At 50.0% G+C, this 27,627-nt stretch overlaps 8 non-coding genes across 8 annotated transcripts; all 8 read left to right on the forward strand.

The window, feature by feature from the left end:
* Positions 1-5,390: 5,390 nt before the first annotated feature.
* Positions 5,391-5,462, forward strand: TRNAG-UCC (transfer RNA glycine (anticodon UCC)). Its single transcript has one exon. It is a non-coding gene; the product is annotated as a tRNA-Gly (tRNA).
* Positions 5,463-10,407: 4,945 nt separating this feature from the next.
* On the forward strand, positions 10,408-10,479 carry TRNAG-UCC (transfer RNA glycine (anticodon UCC)). Its single transcript has one exon. It is a non-coding gene; the product is annotated as a tRNA-Gly (tRNA).
* A 3,688-nt stretch (positions 10,480-14,167) lies between these two features.
* Positions 14,168-14,239, forward strand: TRNAG-UCC (transfer RNA glycine (anticodon UCC)). Its single transcript has one exon. It is a non-coding gene; the product is annotated as a tRNA-Gly (tRNA).
* A 3,677-nt stretch (positions 14,240-17,916) lies between these two features.
* TRNAG-UCC (transfer RNA glycine (anticodon UCC)) lies at positions 17,917-17,988 on the forward strand. Its single transcript has one exon. It is a non-coding gene; the product is annotated as a tRNA-Gly (tRNA).
* Positions 17,989-20,419: 2,431 nt separating this feature from the next.
* TRNAG-UCC (transfer RNA glycine (anticodon UCC)) lies at positions 20,420-20,491 on the forward strand. The gene has a single exon. It is a non-coding gene; the product is annotated as a tRNA-Gly (tRNA).
* Positions 20,492-22,918: 2,427 nt separating this feature from the next.
* Positions 22,919-22,990, forward strand: TRNAG-UCC (transfer RNA glycine (anticodon UCC)). The gene has a single exon. It is a non-coding gene; the product is annotated as a tRNA-Gly (tRNA).
* A 1,185-nt stretch (positions 22,991-24,175) lies between these two features.
* TRNAG-UCC (transfer RNA glycine (anticodon UCC)) lies at positions 24,176-24,247 on the forward strand. Its single transcript has one exon. It is a non-coding gene; the product is annotated as a tRNA-Gly (tRNA).
* Positions 24,248-26,678: 2,431 nt separating this feature from the next.
* On the forward strand, positions 26,679-26,750 carry TRNAG-UCC (transfer RNA glycine (anticodon UCC)). Its single transcript has one exon. It is a non-coding gene; the product is annotated as a tRNA-Gly (tRNA).
* Positions 26,751-27,627: the final 877 nt, after the last annotated feature.

Genomic DNA, 27,627 nt, shown 5'->3' on the forward strand with positions numbered 1-27,627 from the left:
GAGGTCGATGGATCGAAACCATCCTCTGCTAACTTTTTTCAAATTATGTTTTTGTGTCATGGCATTAGGGCACAAAGAGCTGTAAGTGCCTGGATGCAATGTCATTCCTTGAACTTGCTGCCTCGTTCCACTCTTGCGCTAAATAGGAGAGGGTCCCAGCCCAGCCAACAAAATGTACTGTTCAATCAAACCAAACTTAAAACCAAGCTCCTTTTTTAAGGGGTCCCGGGGAAATGTTGGGCTGACCGGCAAGACCTCATGATGCGAACTGCTTCTGCGTCAAACGCAAGCTTTTTTCATTCCCAGCCAATGACTTATTCTTATTTCTAAGGGCCGCTCCATCAGATAGCCCAGACAGGCAGGCGTTGGTGGTATAGTGGTGAGCATAGCTGCCTTCCAAGCAGTTGACCTGGGTTCGATTCCCGGCCAACGCAGATCAAATCTTTAAATTGTTCAAAATGCATTTTTTGGAAATCAGACTCATGCTGAAAGCAAAGCTGACACACTTTTCGTGAAAATCAAAACCCCATCCAGGAAAGGTTCTTGCATCCTAGTTTCTGCAACTGTCTATCGGTGAGGGGATTGAAGCGAGCAGGGCTCCTGGCCCCTCCCCGACAAAGCCCTGACGAAGGCCTGACAAAGGCCTATTCGCCTTGCCCTGACGGGCCTTGGTCCCAGCAGGCCACCGAGCACAGCACCTCAGCCTATTAGAGTGAGGTTTCAGGATCTCTCTCATCCTGTAAACCAACATACTGAAGAAGGTGAAACGTGTGGCTGCGCTCCTCACATGCTGAAGCAGCAGCAGCCCTTTCCCTGAAGCAAAGTTCCTTCATTCCTCCCTCCCATAACCCTTAGCAGGGGATTTATGGTAATTGAGTTGAGTTTCCAAACTGGCCCTTCCTTCCTTCCTTCCCATATCTGCCAGCTCGAGAAGGCTTGTTTTGTTGCACCTGGGAAGTAAAGTATCTATTTGCGAGAGAGAGAGAATGAGAGAGAGAGACAGAGAGAGAGAGACAGAGAGAGAAGGGGAAGGGGTGTTGGCAGTTAGGGTGTGAGCTAGAGAAATGAGGCCTGTCTGCAAAAGGCCATGGGATGGGAGTGCGTGGTTGCAGGTTGTTTGGCTTTGTAAGGCCTACTGCCCGCTTCACTCGAAACTGGGTCTAGGGTTGTCGGTTTGTAGGCTGTAAAAGCCCAGAAAAGCTCTTGTTCTCCAACCAGCAGAGTGGCGCAGCGGAAGCGTGCTGGGCCCATAACCCAGAGGTCGATGGATCGAAACCATCCTCTGCTAACTTTTTTCAAATTATGTTTTTGTGTCATGGCATTAGGGCACAAAGAGCTGTAAGTGCCTGGATGCAATGTCATTCCTTGAACTTGCTGCCTCGTTCCACTCTTGCGCTAAATAGGAGAGGGTCCCAGCCCAGCCAACAAAATGTACTGTTCAATCAAACCAAACTTAAAACCAAGCTCCTTTTTTAAGGGGTCCCGGGGAAATGTTGGGCTGACCGGCAAGACCTCATGATGCGAACTGCTTCTGCGTCAAACGCAAGCTTTTTTCATTCCCAGCCAATGACTTATTCTTATTTCTAAGGGCCGCTCCATCAGATAGCCCAGACAGGCAGGCGTTGGTGGTATAGTGGTGAGCATAGCTGCCTTCCAAGCAGTTGACCCGGGTTCGATTCCCAGCCAACGCAGATCAAATCTTTAAATTGTTCAAAATGCATTTTTTGGAAATCAGACTCATGCTGAAAGCAAAGCTGACACACTTTTCGTGAAAATCAAAACCCCATCCAGGAAAGGTTCTTGCATCCTAGTTTCTGCAACTGTCTATCGGTGAGGGGATTGAAGCGAGCAGGGCTCCTGGCCCCTCCCCGACAAAGCCCTGACGAAGGCCTGACAAAGGCCTATTCGCCTTGCCCTGACGGGCCTTGGTCCCAGCAGGCCACCGAGCACAGCACCTCAGCCTATTAGAGTGAGGTTTCAGGATCTCTCTCATCCTGTAAACCAACATACTGAAGAAGGTGAAACGTGTGGCTGCGCTCCTCACATGCTGAAGCAGCAGCAGCCCTTTCCCTGAAGCAAAGTTCCTTCATTCCTCCCTCCCATAACCCTTAGCAGGGGATTTATGGTAATTGAGTTGAGTTTCCAAACTGGCCATTCCTTCCTTCCTTCCCATATCTGCCAGCTCGAGAAGGCTTGTTTTGTTGCACCTGGGAAGTAAAGTATCTATTTGCGAGAGAGAGAGAATGAGAGAGAGAGACAGAGAGAGAGAGACAGAGAGAGAAGGGGAAGGGGTGTTGGCAGTTAGGGTGTGAGCTAGAGAAATGAGGCCTGTCTGCAAAAGGCCATGGGATGGGAGTGCGTGGTTGCAGGTTGTTTGGCTTTGTAAGGCCTACTGCCCGCTTCACTCGAAACTGGGTCTAGGGTTGTCGGTTTGTAGGCTGTAAAAGCCCAGAAAAGCTCTTGTTCTCCAACCAGCAGAGTGGCGCAGCGGAAGCGTGCTGGGCCCATAACCCAGAGGTCGATGGATCGAAACCATCCTCTGCTAACTTTTTTCAAATTATGTTTTTGTGTCATGGCATTAGGGCACAAAGAGCTGTAAGTGCCTGGATGCAATGTCATTCCTTGAACTTGCTGCCTCGTTCCACTCTTGCGCTAAATAGGAGAGGGTCCCAGCCCAGCCAACAAAATGTACTGTTCAATCAAACCAAACTTAAAACCAAGCTCCTTTTTTAAGGGGTCCCGGGGAAATGTTGGGCTGACCGGCAAGACCTCATGATGCGAACTGCTTCTGCGTCAAACGCAAGCTTTTTTCATTCCCAGCCAATGACTTATTCTTATTTCTAAGGGCCGCTCCATCAGATAGCCCAGACAGGCAGGCGTTGGTGGTATAGTGGTGAGCATAGCTGCCTTCCAAGCAGTTGACCCGGGTTCTATTCCCGGCCAACGCAGATCAAATCTTTAAATTGTTCAAAATGCATTTTTTGGAAATCAGACTCATGCTGAAAGCAAAGCTGACACACTTTTCGTGAAAATCAAAACCCCATCCAGGAAAGGTTCTTGCATCCTAGTTTCTGCAACTGTCTATCGGTGAGGGGATTGAAGCGAGCAGGGCTCCTGGCCCCTCCCCGACAAAGCCCTGACGAAGGCCTGACAAAGGCCTATTCGCCTTGCCCTGACGGGCCTTGGTCCCAGCAGGCCACCGAGCACAGCACCTCAGCCTATTAGAGTGAGGTTTCAGGATCTCTCTCATCCTGTAAACCAACATACTGAAGAAGGTGAAACGTGTGGCTGCGCTCCTCACATGCTGAAGCAGCAGCAGCCCTTTCCCTGAAGCAAAGTTCCTTCATTCCTCCCTCCCATAACCCTTAGCAGGGGATTTATGGTAATTGAGTTGAGTTTCCAAACTGGCCCTTCCTTCCTTCCTTCCCATATCTGCCAGCTCGAGAAGGCTTGTTTTGTTGCACCTGGGAAGTAAAGTATCTATTTGCGAGAGAGAGAGAATGAGAGAGAGAGACAGAGAGAGAGAGACAGAGAGAGAAGGGGAAGGGGTGTTGGCAGTTAGGGTGTGAGCTAGAGAAATGAGGCCTGTCTGCAAAAGGCCATGGGATGGGAGTGCGTGGTTGCAGGTTGTTTGGCTTTGTAAGGCCTACTGCCCGCTTCACTCGAAACTGGGTCTAGGGTTGTCGGTTTGTAGGCTGTAAAAGCCCAGAAAAGCTCTTGTTCTCCAACCAGCAGAGTGGCGCAGCGGAAGCGTGCTGGGCCCATAACCCAGAGGTCGATGGATCGAAACCATCCTCTGCTAACTTTTTTCAAATTATGTTTTTGTGTCATGGCATTAGGGCACAAAGAGCTGTAAGTGCCTGGATGCAATGTCATTCCTTGAACTTGCTGCCTCGTTCCACTCTTGCGCTAAATAGGAGAGGGTCCCAGCCCAGCCAACAAAATGCACTGTTCAATCAAACCAAACTTAAAACCAAGCTCCTTTTTTAAGGGGTCCCGGGGAAATGTTGGGCTGACCGGCAAGACCTCATGATGCGAACTGCTTCTGCGTCAAACGCAAGCTTTTTTCATTCCCAGCCAATGACTTATTCTTATTTCTAAGGGCCGCTCCATCAGATAGCCCAGACAGGCAGGCGTTGGTGGTATAGTGGTGAGCATAGCTGCCTTCCAAGCAGTTGACCCGGGTTCTATTCCCGGCCAACGCAGATCAAATCTTTAAATTGTTCAAAATGCATTTTTTGGAAATCAGACTCATGCTGAAAGCAAAGCTGACACACTTTTCGTGAAAATCAAAACCCCATCCAGGAAAGGTTCTTGCATCCTAGTTTCTGCAACTGTCTATCGGTGAGGGGATTGAAGCGAGCAGGGCTCCTGGCCCCTCCCCGACAAAGCCCTGACGAAGGCCTGACAAAGGCCTATTCGCCTTGCCCTGACGGGCCTTGGTCCCAGCAGGCCACCGAGCACAGCACCTCAGCCTATTAGAGTGAGGTTTCAGGATCTCTCTCATCCTGTAAACCAACATACTGAAGAAGGTGAAACGTGTGGCTGCGCTCCTCACATGCTGAAGCAGCAGCAGCCCTTTCCCTGAAGCAAAGTTCCTTCATTCCTCCCTCCCATAACCCTTAGCAGGGGATTTATGGTAATTGAGTTGAGTTTCCAAACTGGCCCTTCCTTCCTTCCTTCCCATATCTGCCAGCTCGAGAAGGCTTGTTTTGTTGCACCTGGGAAGTAAAGTATCTATTTGCGAGAGAGAGAGAATGAGAGAGAGAGACAGAGAGAGAGAGACAGAGAGAGAAGGGGAAGGGGTGTTGGCAGTTAGGGTGTGAGCTAGAGAAATGAGGCCTGTCTGCAAAAGGCCATGGGATGGGAGTGCGTGGTTGCAGGTTGTTTGGCTTTGTAAGGCCTACTGCCCGCTTCACTCGAAACTGGGTCTAGGGTTGTCGGTTTGTAGGCTGTAAAAGCCCAGAAAAGCTCTTGTTCTCCAACCAGCAGAGTGGCGCAGCGGAAGCGTGCTGGGCCCATAACCCAGAGGTCGATGGATCGAAACCATCCTCTGCTAACTTTTTTCAAATTATGTTTTTGTGTCATGGCATTAGGGCACAAAGAGCTGTAAGTGCCTGGATGCAATGTCATTCCTTGAACTTGCTGCCTCGTTCCACTCTTGCGCTAAATAGGAGAGGGTCCCAGCCCAGCCAACAAAATGCACTGTTCAATCAAACCAAACTTAAAACCAAGCTCCTTTTTTAAGGGGTCCCGGGGAAATGTTGGGCTGACCGGCAAGACCTCATGATGCGAACTGCTTCTGCGTCAAACGCAAGCTTTTTTCATTCCCAGCCAATGACTTATTCTTATTTCTAAGGGCCGCTCCATCAGATAGCCCAGACAGGCAGGCGTTGGTGGTATAGTGGTGAGCATAGCTGCCTTCCAAGCAGTTGACCCGGGTTCGATTCCCGGCCAACGCAGATCAAATCTTTAAATTGTTCAAAATGCATTTTTTGGAAATCAGACTCATGCTGAAAGCAAAGCTGACACACTTTTCGTGAAAATCAAAACCCCATCCAGGAAAGGTTCTTGCATCCTAGTTTCTGCAACTGTCTATCGGTGAGGGGATTGAAGCGAGCAGGGCTCCTGGCCCCTCCCCGACAAAGCCCTGACGAAGGCCTGACAAAGGCCTATTCGCCTTGCCCTGACGGGCCTTGGTCCCAGCAGGCCACCGAGCACAGCACCTCAGCCTATTAGAGTGAGGTTTCAGGATCTCGCTCATCCTGTAAACCAACATACTGAAGAAGGTGAAACGTGTGGCTGCGCTCCTCACATGCTGAAGCAGCAGCAGCCCTTTCCCTGAAGCAAAGTTCCTTCATTCCTCCCTCCCATAACCCTTAGCAGGGGATTTATGGTAATTGAGTTGAGTTTCCAAACTGGCCCTTCCTTCCTTCCTTCCCATATCTGCCAGCTCGAGAAGGCTTGTTTTGTTGCACCTGGGAAGTAAAGTATCTATTTGCGAGAGAGAGAGAATGAGAGAGAGAGACAGAGAGAGAGAGACAGAGAGAGAAGGGGAAGGGGTGTTGGCAGTTAGGGTGTGAGCTAGAGAAATGAGGCCTGTCTGCAAAAGGCCATGGGATGGGAGTGCGTGGTTGCAGGTTGTTTGGCTTTGTAAGGCCTACTGCCCGCTTCACTCGAAACTGGGTCTAGGGTTGTCGGTTTGTAGGCTGTAAAAGCCCAGAAAAGCTCTTGTTCTCCAACCAGCAGAGTGGCGCAGCGGAAGCGTGCTGGGCCCATAACCCAGAGGTCGATGGATCGAAACCATCCTCTGCTAACTTTTTTCAAATTATGTTTTTGTGTCATGGCATTAGGGCACAAAGAGCTGTAAGTGCCTGGATGCAATGTCATTCCTTGAACTTGCTGCCTCGTTCCACTCTTGCGCTAAATAGGAGAGGGTCCCAGCCCAGCCAACAAAATGTACTGTTCAATCAAACCAAACTTAAAACCAAGCTCCTTTTTTAAGGGGTCCCGGGGAAATGTTGGGCTGACCGGCAAGACCTCATGATGCGAACTGCTTCTGCGTCAAACGCAAGCTTTTTTCATTCCCAGCCAATGACTTATTCTTATTTCTAAGGGCCGCTCCATCAGATAGCCCAGACAGGCAGGCGTTGGTGGTATAGTGGTGAGCATAGCTGCCTTCCAAGCAGTTGACCTGGGTTCGATTCCTGGCCAACGCAGATCGAGTCTTTAAATTGTTCAAAATGCATTTTTTGAAAATCAGACTCATGCTGAAAGCAAAGCTGACACACTTTTCGTGAAAATCAAAACCCCATCCAGGAAAGGTTCTTGCATCCTAGTTTCTGCAACTGTCTATCGGTGAGGGGATTGAAGCGAGCAGGGCTCCTGGCCCCTCCCCGACAAAGCCCTGACGAAGGCCTGACAAAGGCCTATTCGCCTTGCCCTGACGGGCCTTGGTCCCAGCAGGCCACCGAGCACAGCACCTCAGCCTATTAGAGTGAGGTTTCAGGATCTCTCTCATCCTGTAAACCAACATACTGAAGAAGGTGAAACGTGTGGCTGCGCTCCTCACATGCTGAAGCAGCAGCAGCCCTTTCCCTGAAGCAAAGTTCCTTCATTCCTCCCTCCCATAACCCTTAGCAGGGGATTTATGGTAATTGAGTTGAGTTTCCAAACTGGCCCTTCCTTCCTTCCTTCCCATATCTGCCAGCTCGAGAAGGCTTGTTTTGTTGCACCTGGGAAGTAAAGTATCTATTTGCGAGAGAGAGAGAATGAGAGAGAGAGACAGAGAGAGAGAGACAGAGAGAGAAGGGGAAGGGGTGTTGGCAGTTAGGGTGTGAGCTAGAGAAATGAGGCCTGTCTGCAAAAGGCCATGGGATGGGAGTGCGTGGTTGCAGGTTGTTTGGCTTTGTAAGGCCTACTGCCCGCTTCACTCGAAAATGGGTCTAGGGTTGTCGGTTTGTAGGCTGTAAAAGCCCAGAAAAGCTTTTGTTCTCCAACCAGCAGAGTGGCGCAGCGGAAGCGTGCTGGGCCCATAACCCAGAGGTCGATGGATCGAAACCATCCTCTGCTAACTTTTTTCAAATTATGTTTTTGTGTCATGGCATTAGGGCACAAAGAGCTGTAAGTGCCTGGATGCAATGTCATTCCTTGAACTTGCTGCCTCGTTCCACTCTTGCGCTAAATAGGAGAGGGTCCCAGCCCAGCCAACAAAATGCACTGTTCAATCAAACCAAACTTAAAACCAAGCTCCTTTTTTAAGGGGTCCCGGGGAAATGTTGGGCTGACCGGCAAGACCTCATGATGCGAACTGCTTCTGCGTCAAACGCAAGCTTTTTTCATTCCCAGCCAATGACTTATTCTTATTTCTAAAGGCCGCTCCATCAGATAGCCCAGACAGGCAGGCGTTGGTGGTATAGTGGTGAGCATAGCTGCCTTCCAAGCAGTTGACCCGGGGCCAACGCAGATCAAATCTTTAAATTGTTCAAAATGCATTTTTTGGAAATCAGACTCATGCTGAAAGCAAAGCTGACACACTTTTCGTGAAAATCAAAACCCCATCCAGGAAAGGTTCTTGCATCCTAGTTTCTGCAACTGTCTATCGGTGAGGGGATTGAAGCGAGCAGGGCTCCTGGCCCCTCCCCGACAAAGCCCTGACGAAGGCCTGACAAAGGCCTATTCGCCTTGCCCTGACGGGCCTTGGTCCCAGCAGGCCACCGAGCACAGCACCTCAGCCTATTAGAGTGAGGTTTCAGGATCTCTCTCATCCTGTAAACCAACATACTGAAGAAGGTGAAACGTGTGGCTGCGCTCCTCACATGCTGAAGCAGCAGCAGCCCTTTCCCTGAAGCAAAGTTCCTTCATTCCTCCCTCCCATAACCCTTAGCAGGGGATTTATGGTAATTGAGTTGAGTTTCCAAACTGGCCCTTCCTTCCTTCCTTCCCATATCTGCCAGCTCGAGAAGGCTTGTTTTGTTGCACCTGGGAAGTAAAGTATCTATTTGCGAGAGAGAGAGAATGAGAGAGAGAGACAGAGAGAGAGAGACAGAGAGAGAAGGGGAAGGGGTGTTGGCAGTTAGGGTGTGAGCTAGAGAAATGAGGCCTGTCTGCAAAAGGCCATGGGATGGGAGTGCGTGGTTGCAGGTTGTTTGGCTTTGTAAGGCCTACTGCCCGCTTCACTCGAAACTGGGTCTAGGGTTGTCGGTTTGTAGGCTGTAAAAGCCCAGAAAAGCTCTTGTTCTCCAACCAGCAGAGTGGCGCAGCGGAAGCGTGCTGGGCCCATAACCCAGAGGTCGATGGATCGAAACCATCCTCTGCTAACTTTTTTCAAATTATGTTTTTGTGTCATGGCATTAGGGCACAAAGAGCTGTAAGTGCCTGGATGCAATGTCATTCCTTGAACTTGCTGCCTCGTTCCACTCTTGCGCTAAATAGGAGAGGGTCCCAGCCCAGCCAACAAAATGTACTGTTCAATCAAACCAAACTTAAAACCAAGCTCCTTTTTTAAGGGGTCCCGGGGAAATGTTGGGCTGACCGGCAAGACCTCATGATGCGAACTGCTTCTGCGTCAAACGCAAGCTTTTTTCATTCCCAGCCAATGACTTATTCTTATTTCTAAGGGCCGCTCCATCAGATAGCCCAGACAGGCAGGCGTTGGTGGTATAGTGGTGAGCATAGCTGCCTTCCAAGCAGTTGACCCGGGTTCTATTCCCGGCCAACGCAGATCAAATCTTTAAATTGTTCAAAATGCATTTTTTGGAAATCAGACTCATGCTGAAAGCAAAGCTGACACACTTTTCGTGAAAATCAAAACCCCATCCAGGAAAGGTTCTTGCATCCTAGTTTCTGCAACTGTCTATCGGTGAGGGGATTGAAGCGAGCAGGGCTCCTGGCCCCTCCCCGACAAAGCCCTGACGAAGGCCTGACAAAGGCCTATTCGCCTTGCCCTGACGGGCCTTGGTCCCAGCAGGCCACCGAGCACAGCACCTCAGCCTATTAGAGTGAGGTTTCAGGATCTCTCTCATCCTGTAAACCAACATACTGAAGAAGGTGAAACGTGTGGCTGCGCTCCTCACATGCTGAAGCAGCAGCAGCCCTTTCCCTGAAGCAAAGTTCCTTCATTCCTCCCTCCCATAACCCTTAGCAGGGGATTTATGGTAATTGAGTTGAGTTTCCAAACTGGCCCTTCCTTCCTTCCTTCCCATATCTGCCAGCTCGAGAAGGCTTGTTTTGTTGCACCTGGGAAGTAAAGTATCTATTTGCGAGAGAGAGAGAATGAGAGAGAGAGACAGAGAGAGAGAGACAGAGAGAGAAGGGGAAGGGGTGTTGGCAGTTAGGGTGTGAGCTAGAGAAATGAGGCCTGTCTGCAAAAGGCCATGGGATGGGAGTGCGTGGTTGCAGGTTGTTTGGCTTTGTAAGGCCTACTGCCCGCTTCACTCGAAACTGGGTCTAGGGTTGTCGGTTTGTAGGCTGTAAAAGCCCAGAAAAGCTCTTGTTCTCCAACCAGCAGAGTGGCGCAGCGGAAGCGTGCTGGGCCCATAACCCAGAGGTCGATGGATCGAAACCATCCTCTGCTAACTTTTTTCAAATTATGTTTTTGTGTCATGGCATTAGGGCACAAAGAGCTGTAAGTGCCTGGATGCAATGTCATTCCTTGAACTTGCTGCCTCGTTCCACTCTTGCGCTAAATAGGAGAGGGTCCCAGCCCAGCCAACAAAATGCACTGTTCAATCAAACCAAACTTAAAACCAAGCTCCTTTTTTAAGGGGTCCCGGGGAAATGTTGGGCTGACCGGCAAGACCTCATGATGCGAACTGCTTCTGCGTCAAACGCAAGCTTTTTTCATTCCCAGCCAATGACTTATTCTTATTTCTAAGGGCCGCTCCATCAGATAGCCCAGACAGGCAGGCGTTGGTGGTATAGTGGTGAGCATAGCTGCCTTCCAAGCAGTTGACCCGGGTTCGATTCCCGGCCAACGCAGATCAAATCTTTAAATTGTTCAAAATGCATTTTTTGGAAATCAGACTCATGCTGAAAGCAAAGCTGACACACTTTTCGTGAAAATCAAAACCCCATCCAGGAAAGGTTCTTGCATCCTAGTTTCTGCAACTGTCTATCGGTGAGGGGATTGAAGCGAGCAGGGCTCCTGGCCCCTCCCCGACAAAGCCCTGACGAAGGCCTGACAAAGGCCTATTCGCCTTGCCCTGACGGGCCTTGGTCCCAGCAGGCCACCGAGCACAGCACCTCAGCCTATTAGAGTGAGGTTTCAGGATCTCGCTCATCCTGTAAACCAACATACTGAAGAAGGTGAAACGTGTGGCTGCGCTCCTCACATGCTGAAGCAGCAGCAGCCCTTTCCCTGAAGCAAAGTTCCTTCATTCCTCCCTCCCATAACCCTTAGCAGGGGATTTATGGTAATTGAGTTGAGTTTCCAAACTGGCCCTTCCTTCCTTCCTTCCCATATCTGCCAGCTCGAGAAGGCTTGTTTTGTTGCACCTGGGAAGTAAAGTATCTATTTGCGAGAGAGAGAGAATGAGAGAGAGAGACAGAGAGAGAGAGACAGAGAGAGAAGGGGAAGGGGTGTTGGCAGTTAGGGTGTGAGCTAGAGAAATGAGGCCTGTCTGCAAAAGGCCATGGGATGGGAGTGCGTGGTTGCAGGTTGTTTGGCTTTGTAAGGCCTACTGCCCGCTTCACTCGAAACTGGGTCTAGGGTTGTCGGTTTGTAGGCTGTAAAAGCCCAGAAAAGCTCTTGTTCTCCAACCAGCAGAGTGGCGCAGCGGAAGCGTGCTGGGCCCATAACCCAGAGGTCGATGGATCGAAACCATCCTCTGCTAACTTTTTTCAAATTATGTTTTTGTGTCATGGCATTAGGGCACAAAGAGCTGTAAGTGCCTGGATGCAATGTCATTCCTTGAACTTGCTGCCTCGTTCCACTCTTGCGCTAAATAGGAGAGGGTCCCAGCCCAGCCAACAAAATGTACTGTTCAATCAAACCAAACTTAAAACCAAGCTCCTTTTTTAAGGGGTCCCGGGGAAATGTTGGGCTGACCGGCAAGACCTCATGATGCGAACTGCTTCTGCGTCAAACGCAAGCTTTTTTCATTCCCAGCCAATGACTTATTCTTATTTCTAAGGGCCGCTCCATCAGATAGCCCAGACAGGCAGGCGTTGGTGGTATAGTGGTGAGCATAGCTGCCTTCCAAGCAGTTGACCTGGGTTCGATTCCTGGCCAACGCAGATCGAGTCTTTAAATTGTTCAAAATGCATTTTTTGAAAATCAGACTCATGCTGAAAGCAAAGCTGACACACTTTTCGTGAAAATCAAAACCCCATCCAGGAAAGGTTCTTGCATCCTAGTTTCTGCAACTGTCTATCGGTGAGGGGATTGAAGCGAGCAGGGCTCCTGGCCCCTCCCCGACAAAGCCCTGACGAAGGCCTGACAAAGGCCTATTCGCCTTGCCCTGACGGGCCTTGGTCCCAGCAGGCCACCGAGCACAGCACCTCAGCCTATTAGAGTGAGGTTTCAGGATCTCTCTCATCCTGTAAACCAACATACTGAAGAAGGTGAAACGTGTGGCTGCGCTCCTCACATGCTGAAGCAGCAGCAGCCCTTTCCCTGAAGCAAAGTTCCTTCATTCCTCCCTCCCATAACCCTTAGCAGGGGATTTATGGTAATTGAGTTGAGTTTCCAAACTGGCCCTTCCTTCCTTCCTTCCCATATCTGCCAGCTCGAGAAGGCTTGTTTTGTTGCACCTGGGAAGTAAAGTATCTATTTGCGAGAGAGAGAGAATGAGAGAGAGAGACAGAGAGAGAGAGACAGAGAGAGAAGGGGAAGGGGTGTTGGCAGTTAGGGTGTGAGCTAGAGAAATGAGGCCTGTCTGCAAAAGGCCATGGGATGGGAGTGCGTGGTTGCAGGTTGTTTGGCTTTGTAAGGCCTACTGCCCGCTTCACTCGAAAATGGGTCTAGGGTTGTCGGTTTGTAGGCTGTAAAAGCCCAGAAAAGCTTTTGTTCTCCAACCAGCAGAGTGGCGCAGCGGAAGCGTGCTGGGTCCATAACCCAGAGGTCGATGGATCGAAACCATCCTCTGCTAACTTTTTTCAAATTATGTTTTTGTGTCATGGCATTAGGGCACAAAGAGCTGTAAGTGCCTGGATGCAATGTCATTCCTTGAACTTGCTGCCTCGTTCCACTCTTGCGCTAAATAGGAGAGGGTCCCAGCCCAGCCAACAAAATGCACTGTTCAATCAAACCAAACTTAAAACCAAGCTCCTTTTTTAAGGGGTCCCGGGGAAATGTTGGGCTGACCGGCAAGACCTCATGATGCGAACTGCTTCTGCGTCAAACGCAAGCTTTTTTCATTCCCAGCCAATGACTTATTCTTATTTCTAAAGGCCGCTCCATCAGATAGCCCAGACAGGCAGGCGTTGGTGGTATAGTGGTGAGCATAGCTGCCTTCCAAGCAGTTGACCCGGGGCCAACGCAGATCAAATCTTTAAATTGTTCAAAATGCATTTTTTGGAAATCAGACTCATGCTGAAAGCAAAGCTGACACACTTTTCGTGAAAATCAAAACCCCATCCAGGAAAGGTTCTTGCATCCTAGTTTCTGCAACTGTCTATCGGTGAGGGGATTGAAGCGAGCAGGGCTCCTGGCCCCTCCCCGACAAAGCCCTGACGAAGGCCTGACAAAGGCCTATTCGCCTTGCCCTGACGGGCCTTGGTCCCAGCAGGCCACCGAGCACAGCACCTCAGCCTATTAGAGTGAGGTTTCAGGATCTCTCTCATCCTGTAAACCAACATACTGAAGAAGGTGAAACGTGTGGCTGCGCTCCTCACATGCTGAAGCAGCAGCAGCCCTTTCCCTGAAGCAAAGTTCCTTCATTCCTCCCTCCCATAACCCTTAGCAGGGGATTTATGGTAATTGAGTTGAGTTTCCAAACTGGCCCTTCCTTCCTTCCTTCCCATATCTGCCAGCTCGAGAAGGCTTGTTTTGTTGCACCTGGGAAGTAAAGTATCTATTTGCGAGAGAGAGAGAATGAGAGAGAGAGACAGAGAGAGAGAGACAGAGAGAGAAGGGGAAGGGGTGTTGGCAGTTAGGGTGTGAGCTAGAGAAATGAGGCCTGTCTGCAAAAGGCCATGGGATGGGAGTGCGTGGTTGCAGGTTGTTTGGCTTTGTAAGGCCTACTGCCCGCTTCACTCGAAACTGGGTCTAGGGTTGTCGGTTTGTAGGCTGTAAAAGCCCAGAAAAGCTCTTGTTCTCCAACCAGCAGAGTGGCGCAGCGGAAGCGTGCTGGGCCCATAACCCAGAGGTCGATGGATCGAAACCATCCTCTGCTAACTTTTTTCAAATTATGTTTTTGTGTCATGGCATTAGGGCACAAAGAGCTGTAAGTGCCTGGATGCAATGTCATTCCTTGAACTTGCTGCCTCGTTCCACTCTTGCGCTAAATAGGAGAGGGTCCCAGCCCAGCCAACAAAATGTACTGTTCAATCAAACCAAACTTAAAACCAAGCTCCTTTTTTAAGGGGTCCCGGGGAAATGTTGGGCTGACCGGCAAGACCTCATGATGCGAACTGCTTCTGCGTCAAACGCAAGCTTTTTTCATTCCCAGCCAATGACTTATTCTTATTTCTAAGGGCCGCTCCATCAGATAGCCCAGACAGGCAGGCGTTGGTGGTATAGTGGTGAGCATAGCTGCCTTCCAAGCAGTTGACCCGGGTTCGATTCCCGGCCAACGCAGATCAAATCTTTAAATTGTTCAAAATGCATTTTTTGGAAATCAGACTCATGCTGAAAGCAAAGCTGACACACTTTTCGTGAAAATCAAAACCCCATCCAGGAAAGGTTCTTGCATCCTAGTTTCTGCAACTGTCTATCGGTGAGGGGATTGAAGCGAGCAGGGCTCCTGGCCCCTCCCCGACAAAGCCCTGACGAAGGCCTGACAAAGGCCTATTCGCCTTGCCCTGACGGGCCTTGGTCCCAGCAGGCCACCGAGCACAGCACCTCAGCTTATTAGAGTGAGGTTTCAGGATCTCTCTCATCCTGTAAACCAACATACTGAAGAAGGTGAAACGTGTGGCTGCGCTCCTCACATGCTGAAGCAGCAGCAGCCCTTTCCCTGAAGCAAAGTTCCTTCATTCCTCCCTCCCATAACCCTTAGCAGGGGATTTATGGTAATTGAGTTGAGTTTCCAAACTGGCCCTTCCTTCCTTCCTTCCCATATCTGCCAGCTCGAGAAGGCTTGTTTTGTTGCACTTGGGAAGTAAAGTATCTATTTGCGAGAGAGAGAGAATGAGAGAGAGAGACAGAGAGAGAGAGACAGAGAGAGAAGGGGAAGGGGTGTTGGCAGTTAGGGTGTGAGCTAGAGAAATGAGGCCTGTCTGCAAAAGGCCATGGGATGGGAGTGCGTGGTTGCAGGTTGTTTGGCTTTGTAAGGCCTACTGCCCGCTTCACTCGAAACTGGGTCTAGGGTTGTCGGTTTGTAGGCTGTAAAAGCCCAGAAAAGCTCTTGTTCTCCAACCAGCAGAGTGGCGCAGCGGAAGCGTGCTGGGCCCATAACACAGAGGTCGATGGATCGAAACCATCCTCTGCTAACTTTTTTCAAATTATGTTTTTGTGTCATGGCATTAGGGCACAAAGAGCTGTAAGTGCCTGGATGCAATGTCATTCCTTGAACTTGCTGCCTCGTTCCACTCTTGCGCTAAATAGGAGAGGGTCCCAGCCCAGCCAACAAAATGCACTGTTCAATCAAACCAAACTTAAAACCAAGCTCCTTTTTTAAGGGGTCCCGGGGAAATGTTGGGCTGACCGGCAAGACCTCATGATGCGAACTGCTTCTGCGTCAAACGCAAGCTTTTTTCATTCCCAGACAATGACTTATTCTTATTTCTAAAGGCCGCTCCATCAGATAGCCCAGACAGGCAGGCGTTGGTGGTATAGTGGTGAGCATAGCTGCCTTCCAAGCAGTTGACCCGGGGCCAACGCAGATCAAATCTTTAAATTGTTCAAAATGCATTTTTTGGAAATCAGACTCATGCTGAAAGCAAAGCTGACACACTTTTCGTGAAAATCAAAACCCCATCCAGGAAAGGTTCTTGCATCCTAGTTTCTGCAACTGTCTATCGGTGAGGGGATTGAAGCGAGCAGGGCTCCTGGCCCCTCCCCGACAAAGCCCTGACGAAGGCCTGACAAAGGCCTATTCGCCTTGCCCTGACGGGCCTTGGTCCCAGCAGGCCACCGAGCACAGCACCTCAGCCTATTAGAGTGAGGTTTCAGGATCTCTCTCATCCTGTAAACCAACATACTGAAGAAGGTGAAACGTGTGGCTGCGCTCCTCACATGCTGAAGCAGCAGCAGCCCTTTCCCTGAAGCAAAGTTCCTTCATTCCTCCCTCCCATAACCCTTAGCAGGGGATTTATGGTAATTGAGTTGAGTTTCCAAACTGGCCCTTCCTTCCTTCCTTCCCATATCTGCCAGCTCGAGAAGGCTTGTTTTGTTGCACCTGGGAAGTAAAGTATCTATTTGCGAGAGAGAGAGAATGAGAGAGAGAGACAGAGAGAGAGAGACAGAGAGAGAAGGGGAAGGGGTGTTGGCAGTTAGGGTGTGAGCTAGAGAAATGAGGCCTGTCTGCAAAAGGCCATGGGATGGGAGTGCGTGGTTGCAGGTTGTTTGGCTTTGTAAGGCCTACTGCCCGCTTCACTCGAAAATGGGTCTAGGGTTGTCGGTTTGTAGGCTGTAAAAGCCCAGAAAAGCTTTTGTTCTCCAACCAGCAGAGTGGCGCAGCGGAAGCGTGCTGGGCCCATAACCCAGAGGTCGATGGATCGAAACCATCCTCTGCTAACTTTTTTCAAATTATGTTTTTGTGTCATGGCATTAGGGCACAAAGAGCTGTAAGTGCCTGGATGCAATGTCATTCCTTGAACTTGCTGCCTCGTTCCACTCTTGCGCTAAATAGGAGAGGGTCCCAGCCCAGCCAACAAAATGCACTGTTCAATCAAACCAAACTTAAAACCAAGCTCCTTTTTTAAGGGGTCCCGGGGAAATGTTGGGCTGACCGGCAAGACCTCATGATGCGAACTGCTTCTGCGTCAAACGCAAGCTTTTTTCATTCCCAGCCAATGACTTATTCTTATTTCTAAAGGCCGCTCCATCAGATAGCCCAGACAGGCAGGCGTTGGTGGTATAGTGGTGAGCATAGCTGCCTTCCAAGCAGTTGACCCGGGGCCAACGCAGATCAAATCTTTAAATTGTTCAAAATGCATTTTTTGGAAATCAGACTCATGCTGAAAGCAAAGCTGACACACTTTTCGTGAAAATCAAAACCCCATCCAGGAAAGGTTCTTGCATCCTAGTTTCTGCAACTGTCTATCGGTGAGGGGATTGAAGCGAGCAGGGCTCCTGGCCCCTCCCCGACAAAGCCCTGACGAAGGCCTGACAAAGGCCTATTCGCCTTGCCCTGACGGGCCTTGGTCCCAGCAGGCCACCGAGCACAGCACCTCAGCCTATTAGAGTGAGGTTTCAGGATCTCTCTCATCCTGTAAACCAACATACTGAAGAAGGTGAAACGTGTGGCTGCGCTCCTCACATGCTGAAGCAGCAGCAGCCCTTTCCCTGAAGCAAAGTTCCTTCATTCCTCCCTCCCATAACCCTTAGCAGGGGATTTATGGTAATTGAGTTGAGTTTCCAAACTGGCCCTTCCTTCCTTCCTTCCCATATCTGCCAGCTCGAGAAGGCTTGTTTTGTTGCACCTGGGAAGTAAAGTATCTATTTGCGAGAGAGAGAGAATGAGAGAGAGAGACAGAGAGAGAGAGACAGAGAGAGAAGGGGAAGGGGCGTTGGCAGTTAGGGTGTGAGCTAGAGAAATGAGGCCTGTCTGCAAAAGGCCATGGGATGGGAGTGCGTGGTTGCAGGTTGTTTGGCTTTGTAAGGCCTACTGCCCGCTTCACTCGAAACTGGGTCTAGGGTTGTCGGTTTGTAGGCTGTAAAACCCCAGAAAAGCTCTTGTTCTCCAACCAGCAGAGTGGCGCAGCGGAAGCGTGCTGGGCCCATAACCCAGAGGTCGATGGATCGAAACCATCCTCTGCTAACTTTTTTCAAATTATGTTTTTGTGTCATGGCATTAGGGCACAAAGAGCTGTAAGTGCCTGGATGCAATGTCATTCCTTGAACTTGCTGCCTCGTTCCACTCTTGCGCTAAATAGGAGAGGGTCCCAGCCCAGCCAACAAAATGTACTGTTCAATCAAACCAAACTTAAAACCAAGCTCCTTTTTTAAGGGGTCCCGGGGAAATGTTGGGCTGACCGGCAAGACCTCATGATGCGAACTGCTTCTGCGTCAAACGCAAGCTTTTTTCATTCCCAGCCAATGACTTATTCTTATTTCTAAGGGCCGCTCCATCAGATAGCCCAGACAGGCAGGCGTTGGTGGTATAGTGGTGAGCATAGCTGCCTTCCAAGCAGTTGACCCGGGTTCGATTCCCGGCCAACGCAGATCAAATCTTTAAATTGTTCAAAATGCATTTTTTGGAAATCAGACTCATGCTGAAAGCAAAGCTGACACACTTTTCGTGAAAATCAAAACCCCATCCAGGAAAGGTTCTTGCATCCTAGTTTCTGCAACTGTCTATCGGTGAGGGGATTGAAGCGAGCAGGGCTCCTGGCCCCTCCCCGACAAAGCCCTGACGAAGGCCTGACAAAGGCCTATTCGCCTTGCCCTGACGGGCCTTGGTCCCAGCAGGCCACCGAGCACAGCACCTCAGCCTATTAGAGTGAGGTTTCAGGATCTCTCTCATCCTGTAAACCAACATACTGAAGAAGGTGAAACGTGTGGCTGCGCTCCTCACATGCTGAAGCAGCAGCAGCCCTTTCCCTGAAGCAAAGTTCCTTCATTCCTCCCTCCCATAACCCTTAGCAGGGGATTTATGGTAATTGAGTTGAGTTTCCAAACTGGCCCTTCCTTCCTTCCTTCCCATATCTGCCAGCTCGAGAAGGCTTGTTTTGTTGCACCTGGGAAGTAAAGTATCTATTTGCGAGAGAGAGAGAATGAGAGAGAGAGACAGAGAGAGAGAGACAGAGAGAGAAGGGGAAGGGGTGTTGGCAGTTAGGGTGTGAGCTAGAGAAATGAGGCCTGTCTGCAAAAGGCCATGGGATGGGAGTGCGTGGTTGCAGGTTGTTTGGCTTTGTAAGGCCTACTGCCCGCTTCACTCGAAACTGGGTCTAGGGTTGTCGGTTTGTAGGCTGTAAAAGCCCAGAAAAGCTCTTGTTCTCCAACCAGCAGAGTGGCGCAGCGGAAGCGTGCTGGGCCCATAACACAGAGGTCGATGGATCGAAACCATCCTCTGCTAACTTTTTTCAAATTATGTTTTTGTGTCATGGCATTAGGGCACAAAGAGCTGTAAGTGCCTGGATGCAATGTCATTCCTTGAACTTGCTGCCTCGTTCCACTCTTGCGCTAAATAGGAGAGGGTCCCAGCCCAGCCAACAAAATGCACTGTTCAATCAAACCAAACTTAAAACCAAGCTCCTTTTTTAAGGGGTCCCGGGGAAATGTTGGGCTGACCGGCAAGACCTCATGATGCGAACTGCTTCTGCGTCAAACGCAAGCTTTTTTCATTCCCAGCCAATGACTTATTCTTATTTCTAAAGGCCGCTCCATCAGATAGCCCAGACAGGCAGGCGTTGGTGGTATAGTGGTGAGCATAGCTGCCTTCCAAGCAGTTGACCCGGGGCCAACGCAGATCAAATCTTTAAATTGTTCAAAATGCATTTTTTGGAAATCAGACTCATGCTGAAAGCAAAGCTGACACACTTTTCGTGAAAATCAAAACCCCATCCAGGAAAGGTTCTTGCATCCTAGTTTCTGCAACTGTCTATCGGTGAGGGGATTGAAGCGAGCAGGGCTCCTGGCCCCTCCCCGACAAAGCCCTGACGAAGGCCTGACAAAGGCCTATTCGCCTTGCCCTGACGGGCCTTGGTCCCAGCAGGCCACCGAGCACAGCACCTCAGCCTATTAGAGTGAGGTTTCAGGATCTCTCTCATCCTGTAAACCAACATACTGAAGAAGGTGAAACGTGTGGCTGCGCTCCTCACATGCTGAAGCAGCAGCAGCCCTTTCCCTGAAGCAAAGTTCCTTCATTCCTCCCTCCCATAACCCTTAGCAGGGGATTTATGGTAATTGAGTTGAGTTTCCAAACTGGCCCTTCCTTCCTTCCTTCCCATATCTGCCAGCTCGAGAAGGCTTGTTTTGTTGCACCTGGGAAGTAAAGTATCTATTTGCGAGAGAGAGAGAATGAGAGAGAGAGACAGAGAGAGAGAGACAGAGAGAGAAGGGGAAGGGGTGTTGGCAGTTAGGGTGTGAGCTAGAGAAATGAGGCCTGTCTGCAAAAGGCCATGGGATGGGAGTGCGTGGTTGCAGGTTGTTTGGCTTTGTAAGGCCTACTGCCCGCTTCACTCGAAACTGGGTCTAGGGTTGTCGGTTTGTAGGCTGTAAAAGCCCAGAAAAGCTCTTGTTCTCCAACCAGCAGAGTGGCGCAGCGGAAGCGTGCTGGGCCCATAACCCAGAGGTCGATGGATCGAAACCATCCTCTGCTAACTTTTTTCAAATTATGTTTTTGTGTCATGGCATTAGGGCACAAAGAGCTGTAAGTGCCTGGATGCAATGTCATTCCTTGAACTTGCTGCCTCGTTCCACTCTTGCGCTAAATAGGAGAGGGTCCCAGCCCAGCCAACAAAATGTACTGTTCAATCAAACCAAACTTAAAACCAAGCTCCTTTTTTAAGGGGTCCCGGGGAAATGTTGGGCTGACCGGCAAGACCTCATGATGCGAACTGCTTCTGCGTCAAACGCAAGCTTTTTTCATTCCCAGCCAATGACTTATTCTTATTTCTAAGGGCCGCTCCATCAGATAGCCCAGACAGGCAGGCGTTGGTGGTATAGTGGTGAGCATAGCTGCCTTCCAAGCAGTTGACCCGGGTTCGATTCCCGGCCAACGCAGATCAAATCTTTAAATTGTTCAAAATGCATTTTTTGGAAATCAGACTCATGCTGAAAGCAAAGCTGACACACTTTTCGTGAAAATCAAAACCCCATCCAGGAAAGGTTCTTGCATCCTAGTTTCTGCAACTGTCTATCGGTGAGGGGATTGAAGCGAGCAAGGCTCCTGGCCCCTCCCCGACAAAGCCCTGACGAAGGCCTGACAAAGGCCTATTCGCCTTGCCCTGACGGGCCTTGGTCCCAGCAGGCCACCGAGCACAGCACCTCAGCCTATTAGAGTGAGGTTTCAGGATCTCTCTCATCCTGTAAACCAACATACTGAAGAAGGTGAAACGTGTGGCTGCGCTCCTCACATGCTGAAGCAGCAGCAGCCCTTTCCCTGAAGCAAAGTTCCTTCATTCCTCCCTCCCATAACCCTTAGCAGGGGATTTATGGTAATTGAGTTGAGTTTCCAAACTGGCCCTTCCTTCCTTCCTTCCCATATCTGCCAGCTCGAGAAGGCTTGTTTTGTTGCACCTGGGAAGTAAAGTATCTATTTGCGAGAGAGAGAGAATGAGAGAGAGAGACAGAGAGAGAGAGACAGAGAGAGAAGGGGAAGGGGTGTTGGCAGTTAGGGTGTGAGCTAGAGAAATGAGGCCTGTCTGCAAAAGGCCATGGGATGGGAGTGCGTGGTTGCAGGTTGTTTGGCTTTGTAAGGCCTACTGCCCGCTTCACTCGAAACTGGGTCTAGGGTTGTCGGTTTGTAGGCTGTAAAAGCCCAGAAAAGCTCTTGTTCTCCAACCAGCAGAGTGGCGCAGCGGAAGCGTGCTGGGCCCATAACCCAGAGGTCGATGGATCGAAACCATCCTCTGCTAACTTTTTTCAAATTATGTTTTTGTGTCATGGCATTAGGGCACAAAGAGCTGTAAGTGCCTGGATGCAATGTCATTCCTTGAACTTGCTGCCTCGTTCCACTCTTGCGCTAAATAGGAGAGGGTCCCAGCCCAGCCAACAAAATGTACTGTTCAATCAAACCAAACTTAAAACCAAGCTCCTTTTTTAAGGGGTCCCGGGGAAATGTTGGGCTGACCGGCAAGACCTCATGATGCGAACTGCTTCTGCGTCAAACGCAAGCTTTTTTCATTCCCAGCCAATGACTTATTCTTATTTCTAAGGGCCGCTCCATCAGATAGCCCAGACAGGCAGGCTTTGGTGGTATAGTGGTGAGCATAGCTGCCTTCCAAGCAGTTGACCCGGGTTCGATTCCCGGCCAACGCAGATCAAATCTTTAAATTGTTCAAAATGCATTTTTTGGAAATCAGACTCATGCTGAAAGCAAAGCTGACACACTTTTCGTGAAAATCAAAACCCCATCCAGGAAAGGTTCTTGCATCCTAGTTTCTGCAACTGTCTATCGGTGAGGGGATTGAAGCGAGCAGGGCTCCTGGCCCCTCCCCGACAAAGCCCTGACAAAGGCCTATTCGCCTTGCCCTGACGGGCCTTGGTCCCAGCAGGCCACCGAGCACAGCACCTCAGCCTATTAGAGTGAGGTTTCAGGATCTCTCTCATCCTGTAAACCAACATACTGAAGAAGGTGAAACGTGTGGCTGCGCTCCTCACATGCTGAAGCAGCAGCAGCCCTTTCCCTGAAGCAAAGTTCCTTCATTCCTCCCTCCCATAACCCTTAGCAGGGGATTTATGGTAATTGAGTTGAGTTTCCAAACTGGCCCTTCCTTCCTTCCCATATCTGCCAGCTCGAGAAGGCTTGTTTTGTTGCACCTGGGAAGTAAAGTATCTATTTGCGAGAGAGAGAGAATGAGAGAGAGAGACAGAGAGAGAGAGACAGAGAGAGAAGGGGAAGGGGTGTTGGCAGTTAGGGTGTGAGCTAGAGAAATGAGGCCTGTCTGCAAAAGGCCATGGGATGGGAGTGCGTGGTTGCAGGTTGTTTGGCTTTGTAAGGCCTACTGCCCGCTTCACTCGAAACTGGGTCTAGGGTTGTCGGTTTGTAGGCTGTAAAAGCCCAGAAAAGCTCTTGTTCTCCAACCAGCAGAGTGGCGCAGCGGAAGCGTGCTGGGCCCATAACCCAGAGGTCGATGGATCGAAACCATCCTCTGCTAACTTTTTTCAAATTATGTTTTTGTGTCATGGCATTAGGGCACAAAGAGCTGTAAGTGCCTGGATGCAATGTCATTCCTTGAATTTGCTGCCTCGTTCCACTCTTGCGCTAAATAGGAGAGGGTCCCAGCCCAGCCAACAAAATGTACTGTTCAATCAAACCAAACTTAAAACCAAGCTCCTTTTTTAAGGGGTCCCGGGGAAATGTTGGGCTGACCGGCAAGACCTCATGATGCGAACTGCTTCTGCGTCAAACGCAAGCTTTTTTCATTCCCAGCCAATGACTTATTCTTATTTCTAAGGGCCGCTCCATCAGATAGCCCAGACCGGCAGGCGTTGGTGGTATAGTGGTGAGCATAGCTGCCTTCCAAGCAGTTGACCCGGGTTCGATTCCCGGCCAACGCAGATCAAATCTTTAAATTGTTCAAAATGCATTTTTTGGAAATCAGACTCATGCTGAAAGCAAAGCTGACACACTTTTCGTGAAAATCAAAACCCCATCCAGGAAAGGTTCTTGCATCCTAGTTTCTGCAACTGTCTATCGGTGAGGGGATTGAAGCGAGCAGGGCTCCTGGCCCCTCCCCGACAAAGCCCTGACGAAGGCCTGACAAAGGCCTATTCGCCTTGCCCTGACGGGCCTTGGTCCCAGCAGGCCACCGAGCACAGCACCTCAGCCTATTAGAGTGAGGTTTCAGGATCTCTCTCATCCTGTAAACCAACATACTGAAGAAGGTGAAACGTGTGGCTGCGCTCCTCACATGCTGAAGCAGCAGCAGCCCTTTCCCTGAAGCAAAGTTCCTTCATTCCTCCCTCCCATAACCCTTAGCAGGGGATTTATGGTAATTGAGTTGAGTTTCCAAACTGGCCCTTCCTTCCTTCCTTCCCATATCTGCCAGCTCGAGAAGGCTTGTTTTGTTGCACCTGGGAAGTAAAGTATCTATTTGCGAGAGAGAGAGAATGAGAGAGAGAGACAGAGAGAGAGAGACAGAGAGAGAAGGGGAAGGGGTGTTGGCAGTTAGGGTGTGAGCTAGAGAAATGAGGCCTGTCTGCAAAAGGCCATGGGATGGGAGTGCGTGGTTGCAGGTTGTTTGGCTTTGTAAGGCCTACTGCCCGCTTCACTCGAAAATGGGTCTAGGGTTGTCGGTTTGTAGGCTGTAAAAGCCCAGAAAAGCTTTTGTTCTCCAACCAGCAGAGTGGCGCAGCGGAAGCGTGCTGGGCCCATAACCCAGAGGTCGATGGATCGAAACCATCCTCTGCTAACTTTTTTCAAATTATGTTTTTGTGTCATGGCATTAGGGCACAAAGAGCTGTAAGTGCCTGGATGCAATGTCATTCCTTGAACTTGCTGCCTCGTTCCACTCTTGCGCTAAATAGGAGAGGGTCCCAGCCCAGCCAACAAAATGCACTGTTCAATCAAACCAAACTTAAAACCAAGCTCCTTTTTTAAGGGGTCCCGGGGAAATGTTGGGCTGACCGGCAAGACCTCATGATGCGAACTGCTTCTGCGTCAAACGCAAGCTTTTTTCATTCCCAGCCAATGACTTATTCTTATTTCTAAAGGCCGCTCCATCAGATAGCCCAGACAGGCAGGCGTTGGTGGTATAGTGGTGAGCATAGCTGCCTTCCAAGCAGTTGACCCGGGTTCGATTCCCGGCCAACGCAGATCAAATCTTTAAATTGTTCAAAATGCATTTTTTGGAAATCAGACTCATGCTGAAAGCAAAGCTGACACACTTTTCGTGAAAATCAAAACCCCATCCAGGAAAGGTTCTTGCATCCTAGTTTCTGCAACTGTCTATCGGTGAGGGGATTGAAGCGAGCAGGGCTCCTGGCCCCTCCCCGACAAAGCCCTGACGAAGGCCTGACAAAGGCCTATTCGCCTTGCCCTGACGGGCCTTGGTCCCAGCAGGCCACCGAGCACAGCACCTCAGCCTATTAGAGTGAGGTTTCAGGATCTCTCTCATCCTGTAAACCAACATACTGAAGAAGGTGAAACGTGTGGCTGCGCTCCTCACATGCTGAAGCAGCAGCAGCCCTTTCCCTGAAGCAAAGTTCCTTCATTCCTCCCTCCCATAACCCTTAGCAGGGGATTTATGGTAATTGAGTTGAGTTTCCAAACTGGCCCTTCCTTCCTTCCTTCCCATATCTGCCAGCTCGAGAAGGCTTGTTTTGTTGCACCTGGGAAGTAAAGTATCTATTTGCGAGAGAGAGAGAATGAGAGAGAGAGACAGAGAGAGAGAGACAGAGAGAGAAGGGGAAGGGGTGTTGGCAGTTAGGGTGTGAGCTAGAGAAATGAGGCCTGTCTGCAAAAGGCCATGGGATGGGAGTGCGTGGTTGCAGGTTGTTTGGCTTTGTAAGGCCTACTGCCCGCTTCACTCGAAAATGGGTCTAGGGTTGTCGGTTTGTAGGCTGTAAAAGCCCAGAAAAGCTTTTGTTCTCCAACCAGCAGAGTGGCGCAGCGGAAGCGTGCTGGGCCCATAACCCAGAGGTCGATGGATCGAAACCATCCTCTGCTAACTTTTTTCAAATTATGTTTTTGTGTCATGGCATTAGGGCACAAAGAGCTGTAAGTGCCTGGATGCAATGTCATTCCTTGAACTTGCTGCCTCGTTCCACTCTTGCGCTAAATAGGAGAGGGTCCCAGCCCAGCCAACAAAATGCACTGTTCAATCAAACCAAACTTAAAACCAAGCTCCTTTTTTAAGGGGTCCCGGGGAAATGTTGGGCTGACCGGCAAGACCTCATGATGCGAACTGCTTCTGCGTCAAACGCAAGCTTTTTTCATTCCCAGCCAATGACTTATTCTTATTTCTAAAGGCCGCTCCATCAGATAGCCCAGACAGGCAGGCGTTGGTGGTATAGTGGTGAGCATAGCTGCCTTCCAAGCAGTTGACCCGGGGCCAACGCAGATCAAATCTTTAAATTGTTCAAAATGCATTTTTTGGAAATCAGACTCATGCTGAAAGCAAAGCTGACACACTTTTCGTGAAAATCAAAACCCCATCCAGGAAAGGTTCTTGCATCCTAGTTTCTGCAACTGTCTATCGGTGAGGGGATTGAAGCGAGCAAGGCTCCTGGCCCCTCCCCGACAAAGCCCTGACGAAGGCCTGACAAAGGCCTATTCGCCTTGCCCTGACGGGCCTTGGTCCCAGCAGGCCACCGAGCACAGCACCTCAGCCTATTAGAGTGAGGTTTCAGGATCTCTCTCATCCTGTAAACCAACATACTGAAGAAGGTGAAACGTGTGGCTGCGCTCCTCACATGCTGAAGCAGCAGCAGCCCTTTCCCTGAAGCAAAGTTCCTTCATTCCTCCCTCCCATAACCCTTAGCAGGGGATTTATGGTAATTGAGTTGAGTTTCCAAACTGGCCCTTCCTTCCTTCCTTCCCATATCTGCCAGCTCGAGAAGGCTTGTTTTGTTGCACCTGGGAAGTAAAGTATCTATTTGCGAGAGAGAGAGAATGAGAGAGAGAGACAGAGAGAGAGAGACAGAGAGAGAAGGGGAAGGGGTGTTGGCAGTTAGGGTGTGAGCTAGAGAAATGAGGCCTGTCTGCAAAAGGCCATGGGATGGGAGTGCGTGGTTGCAGGTTGTTTGGCTTTGTAAGGCCTACTGCCCGCTTCACTCGAAAATGGGTCTAGGGTTGTCGGTTTGTAGGCTGTAAAAGCCCAGAAAAGCTTTTGTTCTCCAACCAGCAGAGGGGCGCAGCGGAAGCGTGCTGGGCCCATAACCTAGAGGTCGATGGATCGAAACCATCCTCTGCTAACTTTTTTCAAATTATGTTTTTGTGTCATGGCATTAGGGCACAAAGAGCTGTAAGTGCCTGGATGCAATGTCATTCCTTGAACTTGCTGCCTCGTTCCACTCTTGCGCTAAATAGGAGAGGGTCCCAGCCCAGCCAACAAAATGCACTGTTCAATCAAACCAAACTTAAAACCAAGCTCCTTTTTTAAGGGGTCCCGGGGAAATGTTGGGCTGACCGGCAAGACCTCATGATGCGAACTGCTTCTGCGTCAAACGCAAGCTTTTTTCATTCCCAGCCAATGACTTATTCTTATTTCTAAAGGCCGCTCCATCAGATAGCCCAGACAGGCAGGCGTTGGTGGTATAGTGGTGAGCATAGCTGCCTTCCAAGCAGTTGACCCGGGTTCGATTCCCGGCCAACGCAGATCAAATCTTTAAATTGTTCAAAATGCATTTTTTGGAAATCAGACTCATGCTGAAAGCAAAGCTGACACACTTTTCGTGAAAATCAAAACCCCATCCAGGAAAGGTTCTTGCATCCTAGTTTCTGCAACTGTCTATCGGTGAGGGGATTGAAGCGAGCAGGGCTCCTGGCCCCTCCCCGACAAAGCCCTGACGAAGGCCTGACAAAGGCCTATTCGCCTTGCCCTGACGGGCCTTGGTCCCAGCAGGCCACCGAGCACAGCACCTCAGCCTATTAGAGTGAGGTTTCAGGATCTCTCTCATCCTGTAAACCAACATACTGAAGAAGGTGAAACGTGTGGCTGCGCTCCTCACATGCTGAAGCAGCAGCAGCCCTTTCCCTGAAGCAAAGTTCCTTCATTCCTCCCTCCCATAACCCTTAGCAGGGGATTTATGGTAATTGAGTTGAGTTTCCAAACTGGCCCTTCCTTCCTTCCTTCCCATATCTGCCAGCTCGAGAAGGCTTGTTTTGTTGCACCTGGGAAGTAAAGTATCTATTTGCGAGAGAGAGAGAATGAGAGAGAGAGACAGAGAGAGAGAGACAGAGAGAGAAGGGGAAGGGGTGTTGGCAGTTAGGGTGTGAGCTAGAGAAATGAGGCCTGTCTGCAAAAGGCCATGGGATGGGAGTGCGTGGTTGCAGGTTGTTTGGCTTTGTAAGGCCTACTGCCCGCTTCACTCGAAAATGGGTCTAGGGTTGTCGGTTTGTAGGCTGTAAAAGCCCAGAAAAGCTTTTGTTCTCCAACCAGCAGAGGGGCGCAGCGGAAGCGTGCTGGGCCCATAACCTAGAGGTCGATGGATCGAAACCATCCTCTGCTAACTTTTTTCAAATTATGTTTTTG

Source organism: Ambystoma mexicanum, chromosome 6q (genome assembly GCF_040938575.1).
Source record: "Ambystoma mexicanum isolate Mex_15411 chromosome 6q, UKY_AmexF1_1, whole genome shotgun sequence".
Classification (NCBI taxonomy): domain Eukaryota; kingdom Metazoa; phylum Chordata; class Amphibia; order Caudata; family Ambystomatidae; genus Ambystoma; species Ambystoma mexicanum.